Below are 10,288 nucleotides of genomic sequence, written 5' to 3' on the forward strand. Positions count from 1 at the left end.
ACGAGCTCTGTGCAGCATTTGTAAACATCATAATATCACTGTCAAATTAATAGTGACAGTTTTGTTGAAAGGAATAATAAACTGACAGCTTTCACCCTGGAGAGTTCCGATTGAGTCCCATTTTTGGACTTGAGTTCTATTTGTTTTTTGTTTTGGCCCATTGTGATGAGTTGGGAGTGAGAATCCTCTCATTATTCCCATAAATCTAGGTTGTCACAGCATTAATGTGTCATATCTGTGTCGTGGAGCTTACCTGTGAGATGACAGCAGCTTTAGCAAATCAGCAACATTTGATGCCCTGGAAATGACAGGCGGGAGCTGTTGACGTCACAGAGTCACAAACAAGGCAAATGAAAATGTAATGGTAAAAAAAGCAAATCTTTTAGTTTAGTGCAAATTCACACACTGCATAATTCTTCTGCTAACATTTCATTTGTCATTTGTTATGTCGTAATCATAAATATTCATGTAATGTGATTTAAATTATTAGAATAGGTATTTAACAAAGCTGTGTAAGTTCAATAAGGAAGATCCATTTTTTTACATCACTTCCAATTTTTCTCCAACGTCAAACTCAGTACTGAAATCATTAGTCCAATCATTTCCTTGCCCGCCTTCCATGAGCCAGACAGCATCTGTTTTGTACACTTTAAATTTCCGCACTTGTTATTCTGACTTTCACACACAATTTTTTGCATCTTGCTTTCTTTCCATCTCTGTCTCATAATGGTCTCTCAGAATCCAGTCCAAGCCTCCATCTTTGTCTTTACCACCACCAGTATTTAGACTTGTCAATAAATCCTGCCGTTGCTGGTTCACCATTTCACACTGAATTCTAATCATCCAATAGCTTGAATAAATCATGCTCATTTTTCTAAATGATGTATTTTTATTTGATCCTGATAACAAGTAAATTACAGAAAAAATTCTATCAAATATTTTTTGTGCAAGATATGGGTTAAGAGTATGGGCCTAAAACAAAATGCAATTTGATTGATGACTTGTTCGGGGTCATCTTCTCATGCACCTCCGGACTGATTTCACTCAGCGCCTTTACACTTGTGCAACTGAATGTCCTCCATTAAAAAGGATGATTGTTTACAACTTGATTTTAGTGTCTGTCAAATGGACAAAGTACCAAGGAGGCAAATCTGGCAAGCAGGGCAGATGCTGATATCGCAACCAACATACTCCCACATCTTCATGTTTCCTCTTCATGTTCTCACTCTATAAATCCATAGAGCAGGATAGCCTTAAAACAGGACTTGAGTGGTATTAGTGTAACTATAAGGTATTTGACTAAGGAGCTTGAAAAGAAAAGCATCTGGACCTCTTTACATTTCTCCCATCTGAGAAGTTTCTTCAGTTCTAAGAGCAATTGGTGGAGAGTCCCAGGTCTTAAAAATCTGGGACTTTCCACCAAGTGCTGGCAGGTATAAAATGTCCCTTAGAGGTGTTAACACAACTTAGGGTAAGAGGTTTTCTTCAGCTAATTGTGTCCTTAAGAAGCTACATGTTGTTTTTAATAAAATTCAACATATTTACTTTGTAGCATTCATGCTGTTTTTGTATTCCAACTTAAAATCCCAATTATGAAAAAGGTGGGACACTTTATTCTAGTCACAACAGACTGTAAAAAATATGTCAAATGTTTTCGCTGAGAAAATGTTCCACTTTAAAACAAATGTTAGCTCATTTTGAATTTGATAGCGGAAACACCACTCAAACAAAGTTGGGACAGGCCCATGTTTATCAGTGTGTAGCATCCCCTCTTCTTTTAGCAATGGGCCTTAAACCTCTGCAAACTGAGTAGGCCAGTCGAGGGACTTTTGGGGAAGGAATGTTGTCCCTATTCCAATGTTTTTTCATGCATTCCTTAATGGGGCTTTGGCACTTATTTAGCAGCTCTGTCATTTTGAAAATATGCTTTCATATTCTCAGCCAGTTACTCATAATCTTTCAGTGCAGGGACATTAAGACTTTTCCATGCATCTATTGCTAGATGGTGTGCAGACTATCCAGGGTGTAAGGATGTAAACTAACATTTCAGGATATACATATACACTGAAAAAAAGGACATGTTGGATTTACTTGATTCAATAGTGGACATTGGTTGCTCATAAATGTTTTGCTTTGGCAGAAACTTAAACAACTGAGTTAAATCAACACAACTTTTTCATATTCAATAAACCTGTGCATTTTGTGTTCATAAAACGTGATTGAAACATATTTAGATGAAGTAAGTTGTTTGTTTTTTTTGGTTTTGTTTGCCTGTCCCGTTTGGTTCTTTTGCCATCAGAATTATTGTCTAAAGGCAAAGAAAGATGCCCAACGGATTTACTTTACCAAATTGACCATCCCAGCCTTGCTGTAATGGTCTATTTGATTCACCTTTTATTGTTTATTTTATTTATTTATTTATTTTTCACTTGCTAGATACGGGACTTGAATGAGGAAAAGAAAAGGGAGAAAGGAAGAGGGGGAAAAACAGCGGAGAAGAGGGACGGGGATAAAGGGCAAAAAAACAAAAACCAACTAAATAAGCAGACAAAAAAATACATATATCAATCACCTGGATCACCTGTTGAGAAAGAAAAAAGAAAACAAGCAGAAGAAAATGAGAGCAATACAATAAACAACATCACGATGATATATGGGAATATAACAGTAAATACTAAATATTATCTTATATATATATATATTATATATATTATATATTATATATTATATATCGACAGCACACAGTGTGCTTTGAGGTAGGAGCCAAAAAGGGTGTAGTTTGTGTGTGTGAGCACCCGTGTGTACACCTGTGAGCATGAGCGCGCTTGTTTTTAAAAGGTTCCTTCATGTAATGATCTGCTAGAGGGTGTGGGGGAGCCACAGCCCCGTCCTCCAGTGCATGAAGCTGGTACGGAGGAGATCAAAACTCCAGACATCCAGAGGCCCCCAGAACACAAGAGACCAAGGAAGACCAACAGAGGGGCAGCCGCGCCACTGTCCCAGAAAGAGCTGAGGAGAGTCCCAGATGAGGGCTCACTCAGCAGCCGCGGAGCAGAAGCCAGGGGGGGTTGCAGTGACGCGCCCGTGAGCTCCGCAGCAGCCAGCTATGCCAGAGTGACCGAGCCCCAGGCCGAGAGGCCGAGGGCACCCCACCCCCAAAGTGGCCCGAGCGAGCCCCAGGCTCCAGGCCCCAATAAGCAGCCACCAAGGAGTGAGCCGGTGTGTACCTGGACGCCCATCCCCGAACACAAAGAACCACCAAACGCACCGATGTCTGAGGACGTCTGCCACCAGCAGGGGAAGTGGTGGGGGGAGATAGGCCTCCAAACCTTGGAAGGCCTGAGATGTCCCCAGAGAGGTGGCGCCTGACACCCAACCTGACATATAGACACAGACATACAGGCACACACAGATACAAACATCCATTCCCACCCTCATGCTCTCATATGCAATTACTCAACACTCAACCAATGTGGAGACAGACATAGAGAGACACTGTACACACGATCACACTCCCCAAGCGTACTCTAAGCCCCGGATCTAGGCCCCTGGAGGGGGAAACTGCACCCAGGTGGTGTTACCCTTTTCCCTGCGGTGGGGAGAAGCAGACCGCTCCGACTCCGCTGCAGCAGGGAGGCCCCACACTCCAGACCCCAGTCGGACGGCCAACTCCTCCTTCCTGTCCCCCCACTCCAGCAGGTCGCAGAGAACGGGGTGAGAGAAGACTCCAAACCTCCCTCCGCCCGCTCATATGTAGTGTTGATGCATGTGTGTTCTAAGGTGCATTTAAAACCCAGGAGGGCATGGAGCTACCTGCCAGAGATGAAGAGAGAGAGAGATGAAGTAAGTTGAGCTCTTGGAATAATTTAATCCTTCACAATTTTGGCATTTTATTTCAACACTATTCAATAACTTTTACCCCAATACTACTTGGTCACTTAAATACTACATGTTGTCTTGATATTACATAACGTTCAACAAAGTCTAGATCCTGGTTACCATAAAAATCGAATGGGTCTACAACAACTACCATCCTCCTAACTTTATCCTGGTTGCAGGGGGGCTGGGAAATAACCCAGAAGTGATAGGTTACGAGGCAGGGTACACCCTGGACAGCTCACCAGTCTATCACATAGAAGCAAACAACTAGGGATGGGTACCGGTATCCGGTGCCATGATGGCACCGGTTCTAGCATAAACGGTAGTAACCAGACCGAAAAGCAGCGCACATTTTGGTGCTTTATTTCGGTGCTTTTTTCCCCCTGAGCTGTGATACACTTTAGATTCTAGCCTATCATTTTACGTTTCCGAGGATAGTAGGCGGGTCCAGGTACGTACGTTCTTTTAGAACAGAGCTACAGATTAAAAATGCCCAAGGCGAAGCGGTCAAAAGTCTGGCTGTACTTCACAGCAAAATATGCAAACTCAGCAGCCTGCAACAAGTGCTTTAAGGTGATACTGTGCAAAGGAGGTAACTCCTCAAATCCGATGAAACACCTGGCGACGCATAGTGGGTTTTTTTTAAAGCCGAGAAATGCGCCGTATGTGATAGCTTGCTGCGAGACCTCACACCGAGCACATCTACTGCGGGTGTAGCTGTAGCCCTGCTAGTGTAGCAGAAATGATGAGGATGATGATGGCAGCAGCAGCCGTTCTTCTCTGCGTGAGTAGCTTAATGTTGTTCGTGTGTAATTTACGTTGAGTAGGCTAACCACGTTATTACATTAATGCACGTAAGGTGAACTAGCAAACATCATCATAGCTACATGCGGCTGTCTTCTTGTTTGATGGCAGATACTCCCTTCACCCTGGCCAAAAAGGCTAAAATGACCAAAGAAAATGTGGAAAACAGTTAAACATGAGAGGTTTTTGGACAACGTTTGTGTTTTTTCCATTGATTAAGCACTGCTTCCAGCCAAGAGTGATACCATATATGCCCTATAGCTGCAGAAAAGGCTAACATTGTTATCTTTTTACAAAAAACAGCTGAACATGAGAGGTTTTTGGACAAAGTTTGTGTTCTCCATTCTTTAAGCACCGGTTCGAGCACCGTTTAAGCACCGGCACCGTTTCAAAAGTACCGGTTTGGCACCGGTTAAAACCTAAACGATACCCATCCCTACCATTTGCACTTACATTGACAGGTAATTTAATTAGTTAACCCTAACTCTAATAACTGCACAGCTTTTAACTGTGGGAGGAAACCAGAATACCCAGAGAGAAACCACCTCAAACTAGCCAGAATGTGAATTTGAACCCAGGATCTTCTTATCGTGAAGCAACAGCACTAACCACCATGCCAACAATCTAGGAAATAGAGGAAAGCTATGATTTCCTGTATTTGATGCAGAATTTTTTTGTTTTTGTCCTTGACAGGTTAATCCACAATAAATAGCAATAGCATGCATGTGGTGTGTGTGTGGTTGTCTGCCTCTTATAACTCCAGTGATTTTCCTGCATTTTGAAATCTCGTGTGATCTTGTGAATTTCACGAGTTGAGCAACTAACCACTCTTACTAGATTGTATCATGTCATCTCAACAAGAACAAATTAAGTTGTTGAATTTCGTACAGATCCTTCATGATTTAATTACGTTCATAGAAACACGAAATTATTGTGTTCAAATTACAAGTTAGACTTTTTTAATGTAACAACCACCCAATTTACAGTTTTTTTACCAAAAAAAGTACAGGTGGCTGCTCGACTTGACTGAGATAGATGCCTTCCCGAAACCACGATCCAAAGAGCGCGAGGCTGAAACCTGTGCAGTGTTGCGGGATTTAACATTGCTATATTATTGACTTACTTCACTTGAACATGATATGAACAATTTAATCTAGCCTCTCTGCATATCATGTAGTTTCTACACTATATAGTTACATTAGACCTCAGTGCAGCATTCGATACTGTCAACCATAATATCCTATTAGAGCGATTAGAACATGCTGTAGGTGTTACAGGTACTGCACTGCAGTGGTTTGTATCATATCTATCTAATAGAATCTAATTTGTACATGTAAATGGAGAGTCCTCTTCACCCACTAAGGTCAATTATGGTGTTCCACAGGGTTCGGTGCTGGGGCATATTCTGTTTACATTATACATGCTTCCTCTAGGCAGCATCATTAGAAGAAATAGCATAAATTTTCACTGCTATGCAGATGACACTCAGCTCTATCTATCTATGAAGCCAGATAACACACACCAATTAGTTAAACTGCAGGAATGTCTTAAAGACATAAAGACCTGGATGGCCGCTAACTTTCTGCTTCTTAATTCAGATAAAACTGAGGTTATTGTACTCGGCCCTGAAAATCTTAGAATTATGGTATCTAACCAGACTCTTACTCTGGATGGCATTACCTTGGCCTCCAGTAATGCTGTGAGGAACCTTGGAGTCATTTTTGACCAGGATATGTCCTTCAACGCACATATTAAACAAATATGTAAGACTGCGTTCTTCCATTTGCGCAACATCTCTAAAATTAGAAATATCCTGTCTCAGAGTGACGCTGAAAAACTAGTTCATGCATTTATTACTTCCAGGCTGGACTACTGCAATTCATTATTATCAGGATGTCCAAAAAACTCGCTGAAAAGCCTTCAGCTAATCCAAAATGCTGCAGCAAGAGTCCTGACAGGGACTAGAAAGAGAGAGCATATTTCTCCTGTTTTGGCTTCCCTTCATTGGCTTCCTGTTAAATCCAGAATTCAATTCAAAATCCTGCTCATCACATACAAGGTTTTAAATAATCAGGCCCCATCTTATCTTAATGACTTTTAAGATTAGGCTTAAAACTTTCCTTTTTGCTAAAGCATATAGTTAGGGCTGGACCAGGTGACCCTGAATCCTCCCTTAGTTATGCTGCAATAGACGTAGGCTGCCGGGGATTCCCATGATGCATTGAGTTTTTCCTTTCCAGTCACCTTTCTCACTCACTATGTGTTAATAGACCTCTCTGCATTGAATCATATCTGTTATTAACCTCTGTCTCTCTTCCACAGCATGTCTTTTATCCTGTCTTCCTTCTCTCACCCCAACCGGTCGCAGCAGATGGCCCCGCCCCTTCCTGAGCCTGGTTCTGCCGGAGGTTTCTTCCTGTTAAAAGGGAGTTTTTCCTTCCCAGTGTCGCCAAAGTGCTTGCTCATAGGGGGTCATATGATTGTTGGGTTTTTCTCTGTATCTATGAAGCGCCTTGATGCGACTTTTGTTGTGATTTGGCGCTATATAAATAAAATTGAATTGAATTGAATTAAAGTATGAGGCACTTGTGTTAAATACACGCAAGATGCTTACGTAAATCCAAGAGCTGGCCAATCCCTTTTTTTTTCAGTGTAAATGTTGCTTTCCACTAACAGCAGTGTTCATCCAGTGATTTGCTCATTTGGCTCAACTGTCCCATTTCTACAAGACTTTCTGCAATTTCGTGTAAGGAGTTTGGAAACAGGTTTCTTTTTAGCAATCCTCACCTAAAATGTGTTCTGCCAGGTGTTCAGAAAGAAAACATCCAGTGATATATTCTACCGCAGAATGCATTTTCATTCTTGATACTCTTAAAACACTTGTGAGCCTGCATTTTTAGAAAAGCCTTTCTGAAATTTATGTCTTAAAGTCCGTCCTGCTGAATCACAGGATGAAGCAGTTTTTCCAGATTTATGATAATAATAATAAATAAAAAAAAGATTGCTGTCAGGTAAAATTTTAACTCCCTCTCCTAAACATTGAGAGTTGAGGAAATAGTTATTTACGCATCTCTATTCATACAAAACTGTTTTTAGAGGGTTTTTTATAGTGTTAAAATGAGCATAAAAGGTCCCCTTTACTTTTTACCTGGACGTCAGCAAGACACAGAAAATGGCTCTTTATGCTTTCCTTTCTTTTTTAAATACAGTAATAGCTCATCATAGTTTCCTTGGTGACAGGTAACATGGTCTTTGTTTACTTGGATGAGTACTTGGTAGTATTATGAGTAGTTGTGCATGGGCAGCATTAACATGCTCGTGTGCCATTAAAGAAGAAAACTGTCTTAAAGTTCAAGGGAATTAGCTAAAATGGCATGTTTCAGACATCGGAGGAAGTGAGGGATTGCACAAATGACTAGTGTAAGATAGAAAGGATCAAGCAAAGCTACTTTATTAGAGTCCACAAATACAGAATATAGAACTATAAATAAGCACCAAACCCACTTTAACTGAAAGTGGATGCCTGAAACTAACTAAACTTAAGTATTTACAGTTAAGGCTGACTTTGTAACACAAAATTAATTTAGGCCAATAATGTAAGATAAGATAATAAGATGAGATTTTGTAAACTTGACAGCCCACTGAGCACCCACCAAGTGCCCGAGTTCAACCTGAGCAAGATGTTTTGCAGGGAGCATTTCCTCCCAGATTTTCAGGATACTGTGTAATCACAGTGCAATCCCTACACCTGCTGACAAAAAAAAAATTAACATGCACATTAAATATCATTAGTTGCACAACTGCACTGTCACAGAAACTAAATTTAAAGCACACGTAAGAGGTAAATAAGGAGAGAGTTACGTTTCTAGCCCAATGTGACATGATGGTCAGTTTGTCTGTGAAAGCAGTAGACTTCTTTTGTGGCAAGCAACCAGCATCATTTCGAGGCAACAGCGGCAACCACCTGCACTGTGGTGATGAAAAATTTACACAAACATACCACAACAGCAGTGAAGGCAGGCCAGCAGGGTTGTAGAAACATGGAGCAAGTCAACTCATGTTCAGAAAAAAAAAGAAATACAATATTAAAAAAAATGTAACAGTGACCTTAGAGTGCTGTGACATTGCTCCAGGCAGCCATAAGTCAGCCAGCACTCATAGACTCACCTGCCAACATTTCCACATGTAATATTTATTCCAAGTTACATGATTAGACTGAGGAAACAAAGGGGTAGCTTCCACCTCATTTTGTGCAGAGTTAAATAGGCTAACTCTGATTGGCTGAGCATCCGCATGTGTACTCTCCGCAATGCTAAAGTGGGCGGCTCAGCAGCAAACCCAGCAGGGAAAAACTGCAAGTGACCACAGAGCTTTAATTGCAGTTTGACCAAAATGTGGACTTGTATTTTAAATGTTAAAATCTATAAGTCGGTACAATTACATCCCATAATAGCTTGTTTTTATGTGATAATATCACTACTGACAACCACTTCTGTGGCTTCTTAAGTGCCGGCTGTAGATGATGTGGCTGCTAGGTTTTAATAAGAGAGATGAGCGTCTCTGTTCTCTGTCTACTTAACATTTCTTGCCTCTCTCTCTCATCCCCCACCCCACCCCCTTCCTCTTGCTTAACCAAAAAAAAAAAGTGTAATAAAATGGTGGAGCATCAGCATTCTCTAGAGGCCAACAGAGGGCATAACATATTCTTTTTAGAAAGGCATTCATCTTTCTCTCTGTCTGATCTTCCTCTTGTCTGCGTCCTCGGTGCGAGATAGTATGTTTATTGCAGAATTCAGCCTTTTTGCAGACTGTACTATTTTTGACTGAGGTGTGATCTCTCATTTTCAAAGAAGGCTGGCTGGTTTTGTGTAAAAAAAAAAAACAGAAACCAGGTGAAGGAAAACCTGCTTTGTGGCTTATAAGGAAGTCTCATAAGCTCGTCTAATATTACTCTGGCACACCTTAACTGAACTTCATGATTGCACTGTTGCAACTCATTTCCATTGTACCTTTCACTTTTTTCCAAAAGAACGACAACATTGCAGGATAAAAACTAACTAACCAATGTTATTATGTTAGTTTCATGCTGCACGTAAAAACAGAAGCATTACAGCATCTGGCTTGTGCAGCTTTGTTGCCTCATTTACTCCAGTTTGTTACCTCGGTGGCTTTGTGGGTGTGTCTGCAAATCCCTTGGAAACTAAAGCAAAACAAAAGAACTAGCCAACTAACAATTAAACACAACAGTGAGTGAGAGAAATCTCTCCCTCCTGTGGAATGTGTGGGATTGTTTGCCATGAAGACATATGCATGATTTCCCATGGGGATTAACTGCCATGTGACAGTTCCTTTAGTTTCTGCAGTGTGAAAAGAATGAAAGGTGACTTGAAACTGTCACTCTGTTTGTTTTAATTATGATGTCAAGATGGGGGGGTACTTTTTCCATACATTGGTACGTCTATAAGTTTGTCCAGCAGCTTTGGTTTCCTCACTGCTTTTTAACTTCAAACTACTGTAACAGAGTTTCCTTTTGAGTGGGCGAAGAAAGTGCAGACTGGAATCCTCATTTGTTTTCTATTTACGCTGTAAAATCATCACTGTGCAC

This window comes from Copadichromis virginalis, linkage group LG22 (genome assembly GCF_057382275.1).
Source record: "Copadichromis virginalis isolate Kocher_CV1m ecotype Utaka linkage group LG22, C_Virginalis_male_GT1.1, whole genome shotgun sequence".
Lineage (NCBI taxonomy): Eukaryota > Metazoa > Chordata > Actinopteri > Cichliformes > Cichlidae > Copadichromis > Copadichromis virginalis.